General features: G+C 39.7%; 1 long non-coding RNA gene across 2 annotated transcripts in view; it reads left to right on the forward strand.

Annotated features, from left to right (window-relative positions):
* Positions 1-2,161: 2,161 nt before the first annotated feature.
* Gm41679 overlaps positions 2,162-19,197 on the forward strand; it is a 61,514-nt gene continuing 44,478 nt past the window's right edge. For both annotated transcript variants that reach the window (XR_877254.1, XR_877255.1), the window contains exon 1: positions 2,162-2,227. This is a non-coding gene — a long non-coding RNA (predicted gene, 41679). The remainder of the gene's footprint in view (positions 2,228-19,197) is intronic.

The following is a 19,197-nucleotide window of genomic DNA, read 5'->3' on the forward strand; positions in this document are numbered from 1 at the left end:
TCCTCAGTGTCCATTTATTTTTTGCAGCTTCAATCCTTGGATGAAAAGCTGCCCCTAATCCTGGTCTTGAGGAGCTCACCGTCCAATTAGGGAATCAGGTACACACGTACAAGGGGAGTTTGTGTCATATACATCCCCTAGCTAATTAATTCTTCAATCAGGAGTCTCAAGTATAGCCTTTGCTCATGTATATGTGTGAACATTTGAATCTGTCAGTTCCTGAGGGAAGGTGATTCTTGGATTATGATGCAAAAAAAGGGTTGGGGGAAGAAGAGAGTGCTGGAAAGAAGGGTAAGAACTGGACACACACACACACACACACACAAGAACACACACATGAACACACACACATGAACACACACACGCATGAACACACACACGCATCATAAGGTATAACTGTAATACAGAGAGAACAGCATTGTAAAATGGCTTCTAGATAGCTATAGCCCATCAGTGGCTGTGTTACATGGAACATTGGTTTTCTGTTTTTCTTTCTTATGAATGATATCAAGGACAGCAATATGATATCTGTGCATGTTGGCATGAAGGAAGTAAACAATCAGAGTCATTTTAGGATATTTGGAGCAATAACTTTCACCTTTGAAGATAGTGGCAAGTACTATGAAAAGTTTCAGTCTTTAAAATTAGCTATTGCATTTCAAGAAATACAAAGGCAGGCTTTCAGTGTTTAAAGCATGGGGGTGGGACACCAAGCAGGCAGAGAGCACTCCCTACCCGTTGGGTGGCATGACAGGAGAGCCTATGTTGCTGACACAGCACAGCTGTCAATGATCAGAGAACTGTGTTTCCATTTGGAAGTGATTAAGGTCTTATTGCTGCTGTCTTAGATATGAGAGACTTGAAATGCATCCATTCTATGCTACTAAGGTTGAATGACAACTCGATACATGGAGTTAGCGAAGTTCATCAGGGAGGAAAGAAGAGCCCTGCCTTTCAGGAAAGTTGAACTGTAACAACTGAGTACCTTGATTGAATTTGATAGCTCTTAATGGGAAACTGTACTGAACTAGGGGGAAAAAATATATGGAATGGCATTTGGTAAAAAGAATAAAACTCAAATTTAGTTTTTTTTTTAAAAAATCCCTCAAAATTAATCTTGCCCATTTTGTGCAGCTAATAGCCAAAATTATTTTACATGAGAAAAGACAGTGTCAGAAATAGCAGAGTATGATTTTATATGTAGAATTAGAACGAGGTGGCAGAGGAAGCTCATTTTCTTCTGTGCCAAATATCTCCAGAAATCATGTCTTGGAATCAATTGAATTTTTTTTCCATGAACAATGAAGCAAGGTAGATTTCTGTAGGAACATGTTGCCTGAGAGTCATTGTGAAAATATTGTGACCAGAAGAAGAGAAAGCATCCTGGACTCTGCCCAGAAGAGCCAGTGTTGTCTCAGGTGCTAAATGACTGGAGTCGAGGTTGGTCGTGGAAAAGGACAGACTGTGAAAGAATGTAGGGTTACAGACAGCCTTTTAGGGCTTCCAGAATTTGTTCTTGACAGCGTTTTGAGAAGCAGGGGAAGAGTTGTCTATTAGTGATGAAGGCCTGTTATCAGTTCTCTCTCTTGTCAGTGTGATCAAATTCCAGGAGAAAAAAATGTAAGAGAGGGAAGTGTTTGCTTTTACTTGTGGCTTTACAGGCTCAGGCCATGTTCAGCTAATTCCATTTGCCCAGCACAGCAGCATCTTGGCAGAAGAACATGGTAGAGCACTGCTGTTTACTTTGTGCTGGCAGGAAGAAGACAGACAGACAGACAGACACACACACACACACACACACACAGAGAGAGAGAGAGAGAGAGAGAGAGAGAGAGAGAGAGAGAAACATGGCTCCTAGTGACTTACTCCTAGTGACTTACTTCTTCCAGGTAACCTCCATTTCTCAAAGTTTCCAGAACCTTCCACAAATGCATGAACAGAAGAAAAACATGCATGTAAGATATGAAGGGCATTTCACAGTAAAATGAAAAGAAGACCTGAACTGTATCTCTTGACTGGCCACACATGTTCGTGTGGCGATACCCTATGAATAACTTTTAGACACTTATGCCTAGTTGGGGGTCTTCATTTTCTTACAGGTTTAATTACTTTTTAAAGTAACAACTGATAGTGAGGAGTGGTATTCATTATCTAGTTTTCAGAAGTCATCGTGGCTTCCTATGGTAACGGCTGTGACTGATGGACTTGGATGAATTGTCATCTCCAGGTAAGACCTACTACCTGTTTGTTTTGTTTGAAGTAACAAACCTGTAAAACTGCTCTCTCTCTCTCTACTTCATCTGTGATGATTTCCTGAGAAGCAAGAAGGGCAAAGGCCCATTGTGGCTCACTGAAAAGTGCATATGGTATTCCTCCTGCAGAGAACAAATATGGAACAGGAGAAAGGCAAAGCTGCAGGCACGCCATTTGCATTTGGAATGTAAATTCTAGATACATATTGATTTACATGTATAATTTAGTATCCAAAAGAAAAAAGAAAGAAAGAAACCCAGATAGTTAAGTAAATATGAATCCCCACCTCGAGCTGAAGGCTGGCTTGTGGCTGTGCTTGCAAATGGCACGGGATGGCAACAAATCCCCTGCTTGTGTATGTGTACAAACTGATGACTGCTGCTAGGTTAAATACCACCTTTCCCAGGAAGCACACTGATGGTGCAGCTTGAGCAATACACATTGGTCTCCAGGGCAGAAGGCCCTTTTCCTCCACAATGCTTCTCTCTGCTTTCCTTGATGGAATCTGGCTGCTTGCTGACACCTTCCGGCATTTACAAACACCCATTTCCTGTAGTTTGGTCCATGCATGGAAGCCTTGCACATGTGACTCTTCCCCACTCCGGGGAGACATAGTCGTATCCTTCTTATCCACATTTACTTCTTGTCTTCAGTAATCATTCCCTCTCTTCTGTCCCCTGAAGCCACTGCACATGGAGGGAAAATTCCTCACTGTTGTCTAGAAAGCTAAATTTCCTCTACTGTACTCATGTGAATTCATTGTCATCTAAAGGAATGCCTTTCTGTCCATCAAAACCTGCTTAGGCCTCAAGATAGGCTTGGGTTTGGTTACCTCTGGGAAGTTTTACTGAGAGCTGTAGCTACCGGAGTTCTCCCTAGAGCTGTTGTTTTTGAGCATTGTTCAGAACACCCCACGTGGCTAAGGAGTGGACATATAATAATGCTGGTGTCTCTTTCTGCATTGAACTGAAGGAATAGAGCACTTCCTGATTTAATTCTGTGGTTACTATGTCAGGATTTGCAGTCTGTAAACTTAATCACAATAGCTGTTGAGGAATAGCTCAGCAGAGCAGTGCCATGGGCACCAGGAGAGGAGCACGGAGAACAAGGATGCTCTGTTGTTCCTGCCTCACTGTGTTGCTCCAGCTTTTGGCAGTCAATTCTCTCCTTATACCTTGTGTGTTCAAAGTAGCTGACTTAGGTTGTTAGACAGGGCAGCATGGACCTTTTCCTGCTGAGCCAACTTGACATCCCTGAACAGAATCCATGTACTCATAAAAATTAACAAAATCCCAGTTTAGAAATAGGACGACTAATACAATGAAGTGAGAAGTTTATTTAAGGCCACACAGCTGGTGTGGAGCAAAGTTGGGAGTCAAACCCAAATGCTCTAGTTGTAGAGTTTGTGCTTCATACTATCATGGATTTTTACCAAGGTGAAGGTCAATCTTTCCTGAATTAATTGGCTTAAAAGGTGAACAGAATTTTTGTAAATTTCTACCAGTTCAAGAATGCTGTTCTGAGTATTAACTACAAGTCATTCAAGTATCCATAACTCTGGCCTTAACAACTGGGTCCCATTGCAACCCTGTCATTGGCTGGAACTTGGACATCTGCCCTCTCTAGGTACAGGCTGAAGAGCTGCCCATCTCTGGGACACATATAACCCACCAGAGCTGAATTAATCTTCCCACTGGGGAGCATTTCAGACAGACTGTCCTGTTGTATTTTCATGAGCTTTTGTATTGTCAGGCTATTCTAGCTCATAACCTTTGCTTCTACCTGCACTAAGGCTAAATTCCTCTGACAAGGTTGGGACCTATCATGGTCCCACTGTCCCCAAGAAAGACCATCATCTTGCTATCAGACAGCATTATTACTCCTACCCTGACTTCTGCATGTCCAGCTTCTCTACCTGCCATTTCCAGGGACAGCACAAGCTCAATGACTCCTGTGCACTCCCAGCATGGATAGCTCTGTTTACATTCCCCATCCCCATTAGCACATAACCATGTCTATACCCGGGGATGAAGTCTTAGAATATACATTAATTTTAATGTTTTATACTTGTCTCCCCAAGTAGGCTAAATAGGTCTTGACAGGGTTTTGATTTTTCTTTCAAGATAAGCATGCAATAAACAAATAAACATGTCAATCCATGGTCATTTTTCAGCAGTGTTCATATTCTTCTTTTCATGATGGGAACCAAGCCCTGTTCCTCTCTTCATTGAAAGCTGAGCCATACCCCAATATCTTTCCCTGACTCAGTAGGAATGGTTACCTTCAGAATGCACAGTGTCTGAGAGGAGGTAAAGCCAGCTCTCAGACACAAGTAGTAAAATGCTCTTGCTTTCCTTTAAGCCAGAGATAGTAATATGCTTGTAATCATAGTTTTTAAAAGGCTGAGGCAAGAGAATTACTTTTGAGTTTAAGGCTAGCTTGAACTACATGGCAAGTACAATGCCAGAGAAAGACTATAGAACAAGACTCTTTCTCAGTAAGTAAGTAAATAAGTAAATGATTACATATCTCTCCTGGCTTTAGAATGCATTGTGCCTGGAAACAATATTAGAGACATGTTTGTGTCATTGAGATGGGAACTGAGGGGGGCTGGAGAGATGGCTCAGTGCTTAAGAGCCCTGGCTACCCTTCCAGATGTTCAATTCCCAGCAGCCAAATGGTGGCTCACAACCCTTTTTTAATGGGATCTGATGCCCTCTTCTGGTGTGTCTGAAGACAGTGACAGTGTACTCATTTACATAAAAAACAATAAGAACTGAGATAGCTGCTAAGCTTAAGCTTATAAGACCAGGAATTAAAACCCAGCTCTGCATCTGGTATTTACTCTACTGGGTGATGATGGTGGGATGATTTATTGGTCATCATCTTGATGTGTCCAGTGTGTGACATCCCTCTTGATCATAATGTACATAGGCTAAGTACATGTCAGGGATATCACCCTTGCTGTATAAAATTTCTAGTGATCCAAATAGTTAAAGGAGTTATTTGAGAAAAGACCAAGCTGCAACAAATTATTGTAAGGCCTCCCATCTGCCCCGCAACTCACTTTAATTTTAGAGGTAGCATAATGTAGGTGAAAAAGTCATCGGTGCTATATGTATTGGAATACGTAACCTAGAAAACAACTATTAATTCAAAATGCTGAGATGTTGTGCTCATTGTTTTTCTGAAATCATAATCAGTTACTTTTTAAATAGTTAAAATGCATTGAATGTCCAATTTTCTGAGGAACCGCCAGACTGATTTCCAGAGTGGTTGTACAAGCCTGCACTCCCACCAACAATGGAGGGAGGATCCAGCAATACCTCTCCTGGGCATATATCCAGAAGATGCCCCAACTGGCAAGAAGGACACATGCTCCACTATGTTCATAGCAGCCTTATTTATAATAGCCAGAAGCTGGAAAGAACCTAGATGCCCCTCAACAGAGGAATGGATACAGAAAATGTGGTACATCTACACAATGGAGTACTACTCAGCTATTAAAAAGAATGAATTTATGAAATTCCTAGCCAAATGGATGGACCTGGAGGGCATCATCCTGAGTGAGGTAACACATTCACAAAGAAACTCACACAATATGTACTCACTGATAAGTGGATATTAGCCCCAAACCTAGGATACCCAAGATATAAGATATAATTTGCTAAACACATGAAACTCAAGAAGATTGAAGACTGAAGTGTGGACACTATGCCCCTCCTTAGATTTGGGAACAAAACACCCATGGAAGGAGTTACAGAGACAAAGTTTGGAGCTGAGATGAAAGGATGGACCATGTAGAGACTGCCATATCCAGGGATCCACCCCATAATCAGCATCCAAACGCTGACACCATTGCATACACTAGCAAGATTTTATTGAAAGGACCCAGATGTAGCTGTCTCTTGTGAGACTATGCCGGGGCCTAGCAAACACAGAAGTGGATGCTCACAGTCAGCTAATGGATGGATCATAGGGCTCCCAATGGAGGAGCTAGAGAAAGTAGCCAAGGAGCTAAAGGGATCTGCAACCCTATAGGTGGAACAACATTATGAACTAACCAGTACCCCGGAGCTCTTGACTCTAGCTGCATATATATCAAAAGATGGCCTAGTCGGCCATCACTGGAAAGAGAGGCCCATTGGACTTGCAAACTTTATATGCCCCAGTACAGGGGAACACCAGGGCCAAAAAGGGGGAGTGGGTGGGCAGGGGAGTGGGGGTGGGTGGATATGGGGGACTTTTGGTATAGCATTGGAAATGTAAATGAGCTAAATACCTAATAAAAAATGGAAAAAAATGCATTGAATGTCTTCTCTCTAGGCATCATGAGAACAGTTTCTTTTAATGCTTCAGTTTTTTATTTTTCTCTCATGATGTACATCCTGCTCCCAGTTTTCTCCTCTACTTCTACTACTCCAAGCTCCTTCTCTCCTTCACCTCTTCCCCAGAAAAATCCTCCTCAATTTACCTTTAAAAAGAAGGAAAAGGAAAAGGAGGAGAAGGAGGAGGAGGGGGAAGAGGACGAAGAAGAGGAGGAAGAAGAGGAAGAGGAGGAGGGAGAGGAAGAGGAGGCCTTCCAGGAATATCAACTGCACAAGGCATAACAAGTTTCAATGAGAGTAGGCACAAACCACAAACCCTGATATAATTGCTGGGCAAGGCAACCAAGTAGGAACAAAAAGGCCCAAGGAGCAGGCATAAGAGTCAGAGAAGCCTAATCTCATTATTAGGAATCCCACAAAAACATGAAAATAACAGTCAATACATATATGCAGAGGAACTAGCATAGATCCATGTAGGCACAATTGCCACTTCAGTCTCTGTGAGACTTTATGAACCCTTCTTAGTTGACTTTGTGGGTTGTTTTCCTGGTGTCCTCAATTCCTCTAGGTCCTACAGTTCTTCCTATCTGACTTCTGCAGGGTTCCCGAGCCCTGAGAGAACCCAGTGGAAATCTCTAATTGGGGCTTTTTCTGTGCCTAGCTTAATGTTTGGCTGTTGGCCTCTGCATCTGCTCCCATCAGCAGCCAGAGGGAATCTCTTTGATTAAACCAGTCGCCAATCTATGAGTATAGCAGAGTGTCATTAAAAATCATTTTTAAATGGAAGAAAACTTTTGTAAATGGAAGAAACTATTCTCATTTAAGAATTCATTTAATTAAAGTGTGTGTGTGTGTGCACGTGCATGTAGTTGCCCATATCATGATGCCTGTATGGAAAGTCAGAGAACATTTGGGAGGTGGCTCTCTCCCTCTATTTTTGGGTACTATGGATTGAACTCAAGTTGACAGGTTTGACATGTAGTGACTTTAGTCACCAGCCTTTTCACTGGTTCTTGAGGTTTAATTAAAAAACTATTATAAAGCCAAATGAGCATAATTTTACATGTTTTATAATGGCCTGTGTATCCTGAGTGAACAACTTAGTATTGACCAGTTGTATTTCTTATGTCTATGGGTGGTAAAGTGCATATATTTTTCTGTATTACTTATTTACCCACTGTTCACCTTTATTTGGAACCTTTTTGGAATATTCCACTTTTGCTATTCCTTACAGAAATCTCTATATGTTTAGTTAGTTCTGCTCTGTTAGTTTTCATTGTTTACAGGGACAGTTCAGTTAATAACAAGTCCTAGTTAATGAGTTATGACCCACAGTAGCACCAGTAGATATTTCATGTTTCTCATTCATTTCGTTGGGTCTTGCAGATGATACCCTAGGATTTTCTGAATTTCAATACCTTTGTTTTTGGACAAATACAGAAAAACAAATGAAATCCTGTTTTACATTAGGGACCTCACTCAGTCCCACAACCATTCTTGAGAAGTTAATTTTTATGTTAAGCTGCAAGACAGTACTTGTACTACCAGAGCTAAGAGGGCATTTCATACTTTATTTTCAGAAAGTTATCTATGTTCTTAAAATCTAGTACAGCAGCCATGGGAACCTGAAACACACTTTGATCATGTGATCTTATAAAATTTCTTCTAAGAGAAGATGTATAAGAATAAATGTACTAGAAATCTAAAGCTAAAGAAGTATGATTGTGTTTTGATATGTTGGAATATAATGAGCTCCATGAAGTCTGTAGCATGCATGTCAACCTTTTTAGAATTTGGTCATTATGACCTTGTGAGCATAATGGTTTAGATCAGTGGTTGTGACTCCTTTGGGGTAGTTGAATAACATTTTCACTAGGGTCACATATCAGATATTCTCAGTATCAGATATTTACATAATTATGATTCAAAATAGTAACAATGAAATAATGTTATAATTGCTGGTCAGCATGGCATGAGGAACTGTATTAAAGAGTTACAGCATTAGAAAGGCTGAGAATATGGAAACAGTGAGAGACTCCCAACTCCTCAAAGCCTTTACGAATTGCATCTCACAGTCAGTAGTTAATTTCTTTAATTAAATTGGAGGGAATATAATAACCAAAGCATTCACTCATTCACCTAAATATTCACAAGGAGGTATTCAATAAAGCCACGTGTGAGAAATATAGATCAAGACCAATAAATACAAGTTACAAATAACCTTTGAGCTAGTTGGCTAAGTCAAATGATTAGAAATCATAAGCCTATGTGAAGTAAAATTTAGAGGCATGATTTCAGAGACACGTAGGTCTGAATTACTGTCAAGAATAGTTTTTTTTTTTGCTTTTGATGGAATCAACAGATGATAGCACAGATATTTTCATATTTTACCTTATACTAATTATGTGACTATTTATTTGCCTATAATCATAAATTTTATGAGGCCAGCATCTGAGAACACAGTATATATTGGTTATTTTAAATTTGCTTGTGCCCTCTGTCTTTTTCCAATTAATTTTATGAATAGATTATATGAATATAATTGAGGAAAATATAGTTTTAGAGCTCCAGCTGAACCATGGATCTAGACATGGCCCCTGATGGCAGAGCAGGCAAAGTTATTTCCACCAAGCCTTTTGATTTTCATCTTCTTCTCTCCATTTTTATCTGTTCAACTGAGGAGGCAATGGCAGGCCAACACTCACCTCTCCTCTATAAGCCAAGCCACCATTTCTTAAAAGCTGTCTCCTGAGAGTCTCTGCCAGTGCCTGACTAATACAGATGGCTCACAGTCATCCATTAGACAGAGCACAGGGTCCCCAATGAAGGGGCTAGAGAATATACCCAAGGAACTGAAGGGGTTTGCAGCCGCATAGGAGGGACAACAATATGAACTACCTAGTAACCCCAGAGCTTCTTGGGATTAAACCACCAATAAAGAAAACACATGGAGGGACTTGTGGCTCTACCTGCATATGTAGCAGAGGATGGCCTAGTCGGTCATCAATAGGAGGAGAGGCCCTTGGTCCTGTGAAGGTTCTATGTCCCAGTATAGGGGAATGCCAGGGCCAGGAAGCAGGAGTGGGTGGGTTGGGTAGCAGGGGGAGAGGGGAGAGGATAGGGGGTTTTTGGAGGGGAAACTAGGAAGGGGATAACATTTGAAATGTAAAAACAGAAAATATCTAGTAATAATAATTAATAATAATAATAATAATAATAATAATAATAATAATAATAAAAGGTGTCTGAGACCCATGCTACTACCAAAAGCCATGCATATGATCATGTTCTGTGCTGCTGCATGAAGGCATGTTGAGTCTGTGGCCTGTCCTGCCACTGAAGACCAGCCTGAAGTCCATAGTATGCACTGACACTGTAGGCAAGTGGATGTCCATGGTCCGTGGTGGACCCAGATACTGTGTAAAAGTCCATGATCTAAGTAAGCTCTGGCTGACTGTAAAGGACAAGGAATCTTCCTCCACAGTGATATAGATAACCGTAGACTCACAGTTGAGAGAGAGATTGAGAAAGCTTCTGTGACAACCTCTGTCCTCAACTACCCAAACGTAATAACTTAAAAATAAAGCCATTGAAGAGAACTCTTAAAAATTGTGATAAAGATGTTGAAGTATAGTTTTCTGAAATAGAGGGTTACTCAAGGGGTGGGTGTGGGGAAGGCCTCACTTTTCTTTAAGTGGCTGGCCACTTGGAGTTAAAAAATGCTTTAGTGGCAACACATAATGGATTTTTTAAAAATATTTTTTTGGGAAAGGCCACAAGTGTGGGGAGGAGCAGACCTGGGAGGACTAGAAATTTATGGTGATAGGGAAGCACTATGTGAAATTCCTTAATAATCAATAAAATATTATATTAATAGAGAAATGTCTAAAGATATCTGGGCCACACATGATGATAAAGACACAGTTGATTGGATTTAAAGTATTACGGATCTCAGAAAAGTAGAAATAAGCTGGGTGGTGGTGGTGTAAGCCTTTAATCCTAGCACTTAAGAAGCAAAGGCATTTGAATCCCTGTGAGGTGAGACCAAGTTGGTCTACCCAGGGTATTCTAGGATACAAAATTCAAGGTTACAGAGAAAAACCTTGTCTTAAACAGAGAGAGATAATAAAGTTTCTGGGATACACACTATACACACGCTCATAAGTTGTTTCTTGTTTCTCTGCCTACTTCTACCTACCAAGCTTTAGTTAAGAAAATAACTATAAGCAAAAGAGAGTAAACTTCTCCTTTCGTGGTATACATTGTAGAGTTGCAGGCTCGCAAGTGACATCATTAAGTACCCATCAATGGAGAAGCTTGAAATAGACCAAAGATGTGTTCTGGTTGGTGATTGAGTTCTACTTAGGAATCTAGAACAACTTTTTTATTTTATTCATTCATGAGTTAACTCATACACACCAGTGCTCATCAGGTACCACCCCATACCATGGCCACCATGAGACTGAATATAAGGGAGGGTATGGCATCTATGCCACAATTAGCTCACAGCTCTTAATTTTCACCATCACCTGGTTGACAATGGTTGAGAGTAGATAATCACCCCTCAATCTAGAAAATCAATGCCCCAGAGAAATGCTAGAAGTGGAAACAGGGTGCCTCCATCCAGTAGATTTCCTGTCAAAATTAAGAACAATTTTCCCTTGTCACATACTGCAGAGTTGTAGGTCCTTCAGAGTTGATGCAGAATTGGAAGATCACACAGTCACCATGAGTTCATTTATGAATCTTATAACGATGTTCTGACCAGAGGGGTAAATGTTCCACCCTAATCATATATTTTTTTCTTGCAGGTAACCACTCTACCTAACAAAATTGAGGATTCTTACATCTGAGTTATCAATGGAAAACAAACGTGTTTACCATTAATTAACTATCTAATTAATTAATTTATTATTTGCTTCAACATGGATTTAATTCATGTTGAATATCTTCTATGTGCAGAAGCAATACAGAGAAAATACAGATGATTGCAGTGACTCTCCTTTAGGCAAATTTATGGAAACAGGATAAGATGATCTTAAATATTGAGAAGCCTAGAGTAATAACACAGAAGACAGTATGTGAGATATAGTCTATATTCAGGAAGTACATAGTGGGAAAAGCATGACATATAATATACATATGAAATGTGGGCACACTAACATGTTTACTCAGAAGTCCGAGGCATCACAGCTGACTGACAGAGCAGTTATATCAAGGAAGAGCCTTGTGCATGCATGGGAGACAGATGGATTGGAATGAAGCATTGGCAAGGAAAGGGCCTTTCAGAGGTGGAATGATGAGCCACGATGAAGAATTTGTGATATTTGTTTAGGATAAAATACAGGGCAGAGCATAGAGGCTGCTCTGCTCATACCATCTAGGAAATTGAAACAAACTTAATGACCTTCAGATTGATGAACATATAATGAAAATGAGTTACATATACACAGTAGAATTCCATTTACCTGTAAAGAAAAATGAAACCATAAAATTTGTAGGTAAATAGATGGAACTGAAGAATATTATACTGAGTAAAGTAACCTAGACCCAGAAAGACGGCATACTAATTTACTCAAATGGTGCAGATTTCTGAGGTACCATATGATATTTCAATAAATGTATTAATTATTTTCTTAAAATTCATAGTGGATTATTGTATCATTTTAATTTTCAATAGAAGAGCTTACCTCTAATGTTCAAGTGTAACTCACTACATTCTAACGAAAATAATCTTTATTCATCTTTTCCACGTTACTACTTGGTAGTTTCTACTCTTGAGTTCTGCGAGATCCAGTGTTTTGATTCCACATGTGTCCAAGATCCTGCCATACTTGTTGTTTGGAGCCTGGCTTATTTGAATTAGTGTAATGACCTTGAGTTCTAGCCGTGTTATTGCTAGTGACATATTTTTATTCTGTAATTCAGAGTCAACTTACAAAATCAATGAAGATATTTACAAACTATACATGTGTTAAAGAGTTTATATCAACATAAAAAAGAACAACTCAAGAACAAAAGGGCCAAATAATTTAACTGAAAAGTAGTCAGTAAACATAAACCCACATCTCTCAGAAGGCAGAAAAATGTCCAAGAAGTACATGGAAAATGTTCAGTATAAATGATCACCGCTGAAATACAGCCCAAAAGAATAATGAGCTATTATATTACTCCAATTAAAATGACTAATATAAAAACTCACAAACATACTAACCAGAACGTGGAGAGATAGTACACCTATATACTGTTGGTAGGAATGTAAATTTGATAGCTGTTATAAAAACACAAAAGGATGTATAACATACAAGAAATTAAATCACAGTGTCACAAACAAATTCTCACCCCATATCTACTGTAGAAGGACTCAAAATACAAACAAAAATGGAAACATATCAGACATCTGTTAGCTGAAAAGTGAACAAAATGCCTATGCATAATTAAATAATATTCAGTCAAAACAATGGGAAAATTCATTGTTTTTCCATTTGTTTCTTTATTTAGTTTTGAGATAGGACCTCACCATGTAACTCTGGATGGCCTAGAACAAACTATGAAGAGTTTGAAATTGACTAATATCCCTGGCTTTGTCTGTTACATGCTGAGATGACAGGTGGGTTTGTGCCTTTCTCGACCTGCCTTTCTTACTTGGTATTGCTATTCCACTCATTTGTCCCCTCTACCTCTTTCATACTCCTAGGACCCCTCTGTACCTAGCAATATTTCTGCAATAAAATCATTAGTCACTCTAAAGTGTGTCCAGTGGTAAGTCAATGTAAAGATATACATATTGAGAAACTTGTATTTTAAACCAAACCAGAAACTGTAAGAAAAGTCCCCTTGATAACACAGGATTGTGTTTCCTAGAGACCCTGTGTATGCTGAGATGATCGGCAGGCATTATCTCTGAGCTGCATATAGGCAAACACTCTTGGAAGAGTCATTCTTTGAAAAAAGGTTCTGCTATCAGATTTGAAGAGCATATCAGTCAGTCCTTGTCAATCAGGATTTTGCATTGGGTTCCAACTCAGTCATTTTAGATTCCTACTCTTCTTGTATCACATCCTGGTGATACCTCTCAGTAACCAATGTAGAAGCACCTGCGATGTAAATATGCCAACTATAGGCTGATAAGCAGCCAAGGTCCTTTATTGTTGATTATGCAAGACATTTTGTCATTATTTTATCTTTAGTTCCTGGTGTGTGTGTGTGTATGTGTGTGTGTGTGTGTGTGTGTGTGTACATTTTAATTTATTTTGTATGTATAGTGTATGCAAACATCAAGCATGTATATATAAGGTCAGAGAGAAAACCGTGGATATTGGTTCTTACCTTCCCTCATGTAGGTCCCTCGGATCAACCTCAGGTCATCATGCTCGGTGGTAAGTCCTTTATCCATTCAGTCACTTCTTCAGCCCAGTAGTAAGTATATTTTGTGACATTTTTTTTGTGGGGGTTAAGAGGTCTGTGAATATATGTTTGCACAGATGATCATGTACGTGTGTGTGTGTGTGTACTTGAAGGCTGAAAGTCAGCCTCAGGAGAGGTTTCTCAAAGTATCATCCATCTTATTTTTGAAGAAAGAGTTGTTTCACCTATCTAGTATTCATTAATTTTGAAATTCTGGCTAGCCAGCAAGCTCCAAGGATACCCAGCCTTTTCTTCCCAGTATGGCGATTATATATGTGACCCTATGCCTGCTATTTTCTTTAACCCAAGTTCTGGCTATAGAATGCAGACCCAGATGCATGAGAAACAACTCATTGACTCTTCTGTCTTCTCATTTCTTGTCTTATTTCCTATTTTAATTTCTTAATCAAAACCTTTTTTCCTTACTCTCATGAACATGTTTCAGTAACATAGTTTTTAAACAGAATCATCTGTATTTATTCTTAAGTACTTTCTCTGAAATGTTAACTATACCAGAAGACAGAACACAGAAGTTATAATGTCAGCCTTAACGTGTCTAGAGAATATGTCCTGGACAATGCTGAAGACAAGAGTGTTGCCTGGACACCTACTTTCTGCTCTTTTCCCTAAATCTTTTCTGGGACCTAAAGGAAACACATTTGTGATCTGGCATACAGATGGGCTCTAATTCAAAAATAACCATAGGGAGGCCCGAATACCCCCAAAGCCACAGGATTACACCTTGCCTTGAACAGATGGCACAGCAGAGACATGGGAATTCCTGAAAGGCAACCAAAAGGAACATGTTGTCTTAGTGCAAATGTGCTAAATATCAGCATTGTTATAGAGATTCTCTTCAGAAGCATGTTTCAATATTGACAAGAGGCAGAACCATTAGAACCTCAGAATTCCTCATGCTGAAGTGGAATGTGTAATTGTCCTTTGAGGGGAAAGTACAAGCCTTAGACAAGTACAGGGCACAGGAGCTAAATAGTACAAGCACAGAGCGAGCCTCATCTCCTCCAGGATCATAGGATAAAGATTGTCTAATTCCTTAAGCAAGCTGGAGTCTTTTGTGGCTTAACCTCGTTGCTTTCTGATGTCCATCCTGGACTCTGCACTAGGAGAACAGACAAAGGAAGGGCCAGGGGAATAAGGCATCATCCTCACTTTTCACAAAGTGCAACTGGGGTCTTAATTGGAGATAAGTAGGGGCTGAGCTTTGTCTCACGGATCTGCACAAATTGAGTGTTTGTATTTGCTTCTCTGTAATGCTTCCAGGTTGATCTGGTTTCCCACTTTTCTTACCTCATACATTGTTCCTAATCCTCAGTACCCTTCAAATCTCCAAGATCTCCTCACAAAACACTTGAAATAATTCTCCTCACCACCAACTCTTACTCTTCAGTTATGGACTTTCCCATGATTAGAAACATTCTCTTGGCCCATGATTTGTGGCTTATCTCACATGTGTTTGCTATCTACACACATTATGTTCTTAGTTCAAGAATAGAGAAAAAAAATGTATTTTCTTTGATACCAATCTTAGTTTTCATGTTGACATGTCTGGCAAGAGGGAACCTCAGTGGATAAGTTGCCTCTGTCAATCTTCACAGTGGGTGCATCTGTGGGACATTTTCTTGATAACTAATTGATGTGAGAAGGCCAATCCTACTTCCAGCAGGCACACATGTGGGCTGAGGGTTTATAAGAAAGGTAGTTGACAGGACCCTGACTACAAGAAAGCTGTTGGTATTTCTCCATGGTTTCTACCTCATATTCCAGCCCTTGACTTCTTATCATGATAGACTATAATGCATAGGGGGAAATAAATATATTTCTCTCCTAAGAGTTCAGCACGAGTGTGCATGCGCGCGTGTACACACATACACACACACACACACACACACACACACCAAACAAACAAAAATAATACAATTCCTTTTCCTGTTCTCCAAAATCCAGAGTCCAAAAGAAAAGATAAATGAGATTTTGTTTCCTTTTCCCTGATTTCTTTCCACTGTTTTCATCAAATATCTCAAGACATTTTGTATGTAGCCATCTTGAGCAACATTTTTTTGAAACTTATATTACTCTTAATTCTATAGGCCCTCATACCAAAAAGAAAAAAATTGGACATGTGTGCACTCCTGGTCTAACAATAATTAGTGCCAAATCTGTGAGAAAAGAAGGGTTGATAAAGCCCACTCTTAATGTGCCACAAATAATGCATTTAAATTATTTCATTTATTTGTATGTTTGGAATACCTGTGAGGGTGCATTGTTCACGTGCATATGTGTGAATGTCAGAGATGGAATATCTTGCTTTATTTTTCTCCACGTTGTTTATTGAGAAAGTCTCCCATGGAACCTGAGAGACTTATCTGATGAGCATGGCTGTCCATGGAGCCCAGGATCATCTTCCCTCTGCCTCTGGTGCTGAGGTGACAGAAATGTGCCTCCAAGACCAGGTATTCCCTGTGGGTCCTGGACATCTAAGTAAGGTTCAAGAGGCTAGGTAGTTGTACTGGCTAGTTTTGTGTCAGCTTGACACAGCTGGAGTTATCACAAGGAAAGGAGCTTCAGTTGAGGAAATGCCTCCATGAGATACAACTGGAAGGCATTTTCTCAATTAGTGATCAAGGGGGAAAGGCCCCTTGTGGGTGGGACCATCTCTGGGCTGGTAGTCTTGGTTCTATAAGAGAACAGGCTGAGCAAGCCAGGGGAAGGAAGCAAGCCAGTAAAGAACATCCCTCCATGGCCTCTGCATCAGCTCCTGCTTTCTGGCCTGATTGAGTTCCAGTCCTAACTTCCTTGGTGATGAACAGCAGTATGGAAGTGTAAGCCTAATAAACCCTTTCCTCCCCTACTTGCTTCTTGGTCATGATGTTTGTGCAGGAATAGAAACCCTGACTAAGACAAATTGGTACCAGCATAGTGGGGTATTCTTGTAACAACCTGACCATGGTTTGGAGAGGACTTTGGAAGGACTTTGGAACTTTGGGCCAGAAGATCCATTCGGTGTTAAGAGCTCTGTGGGATGTTGTGTAGGAACTTGGAAGATAATGTTGAGAACAGTGCAGAAGATGGAGGCCTGGCTTGTGAAATTTTAGAGGGAAGATTAAAGACTCTTTTCAGGGCCATTGATATTTTGATTGTGAAGATTCTGTGGTTCTGGTTAGCTGGGTCTGAAGAATCAGCTATGATTAACAAGATACCAAAACTACTAAAGCAAAACCTTTGTATTACTGGAACTATTGATGCTAGTTAGCTGGAGCTAAGAAATTAGCGGTGATTAAGAAGAGACCAGCATCATCGAGGTGACATCTTCTGGGAAGTGTTTTCTGAAAGCACAAAGAGGATGATTTTAGTTCCTTTGTCAAAGATCAAGTGACCATAGGTGTGTGGGTTCATTTCTGGGTCTTCAATTATATTCCATTAATCTACCTGCCTGTCACTGTACCAATGCCATGCAGTTTTTAATCACAATTGCTCTGTAGTACAGCTTGAGGTCAGGGATGGTGATTCCATCAGAAGTTCTCTTATTTTTAAGAATAGTTTTTATTATCCTGGGTTTTTTGTTATTCCAGATGAATTTGCAAATTGCCCTTTCTAACTTGGTGAAGAATTGAGTTGGAATTTTGATGGGGATTGCATTGAATCTATAGATTGCTTTTGACAAGGTGCCCATTTTTACTATATTAATCCTGCCAATTCATGAGCATGGGAGAACTCTCCATCTTCTGAGATCTTCTTTGAGAAGACTTTCTTTCTTCAGAGACTTGAAGTTCTTATCATACAGATCTTTCACTTGCTTAGTTAGAGTCACACCAAGGATTTTTATGTTATTTGTGACTATTGTGAACGATGGTTTTTGTTTGTTTGTTTGTTTGTTTTTTGTTTTATTTCTTTCTCAGCCTGTTTATCCTTTGTGTATAGAAAGGCAACTGATTTGTTTGAGTTAATTTTATATCCACTTACTTTGCTGAAGTTTTTTATCAGGTTTAGGAGTTCTCGGGTGGAATTTTTTGGGTCACTTAAGAATACTATCATATCATCTGCAATTAGTGATATTTTGACTTCTTCCTTTCCAATTTGTATCCCTTTGATCTCCTTTTGTTGACTAATTGCTGGCTAGGAGTTCAAGTGCTATCTTGAATAGGTATAGAGAGATGGGCAGGCTTGCCTAGTCTCTGATTTTAGTGGGGTTGTTTCAGGTTTCTCTCCATTTAGTTTGATGTTGGGTACTGGTTTGCTGTATATTGCTTTCACTATGTTTAGGTATAGGCCTCAAGTCCATCTGGATCAAGGACATCCACATAAAACCAGACACACTAAAACTTATAAAGGAGAAAGTGGGAAGTTCCTTGACTATATGGGCACAGGGGAAAATTTCCTGAACAGAACACCAATGGCTTGTGCTGTAAGATCAAAATAGACAAGCGGGACCTCATAAAATTGCAAAGCTTCTGTAATGAAAAAGGCACTGTCAATAAGACAAAAAGGCAACCAACAGATTGGGAAAATATCTTTACCAATCCTATACCTGCTTTAGGGATAATATCCAGTATACACAAAGAACTCAAGAAGTTAGACTCCAGAGAACAAATAACCCTTAAAAATGGAGTACAGAGCTAAACAAAGAATTTTCAACTGAGGAATACCAAGTGACTGAGAAGCACCTAAAACAATATTCAATATCTTTAGTCATCAGGCAAATGCAAATCTAAACAAACCTGAGGTTCCAACTCATACCAGTCAGAATGGCTAAGATCAAAATGTCAGGTGATAGAAGATGCTGGCAAGGATATGGAGGAAGAGGAACACTCCTCCATTGATGGTGGGATTGCAAGCTGGTACAACCACTCTCGAAATCAGTTTGGCAGTTCCTCAGAAAATTAGAAATAGTATTACCTGAGGACCCAGCAATACCACTCCTGGGCATATACCCAGAAGATGCTCCAACTTGTAATAAGGACACATGTTCCACTATGTTCATAGCAGCCTTATTTATAATAGCCAGAAGTTGGAAAGAACCCAGAGTCCCTCAACAGAGAAAATGATACAAAAATATGGTATACTTACACAATGGAGTACTACTCAGCTATTAAAAACAATTAATTTATGAAATTCTTAGGCAAATGGACAAATCTGGAGGATATCATTCTGAGTGAGGTAATCCAATCACAAAAGACCACACATGATATGC

This window comes from Mus musculus, chromosome 18 (genome assembly GCF_000001635.26).
Source record: "Mus musculus strain C57BL/6J chromosome 18, GRCm38.p6 C57BL/6J".
In the NCBI taxonomy this organism is placed as follows: Eukaryota; Metazoa; Chordata; class Mammalia; order Rodentia; family Muridae; genus Mus; species Mus musculus.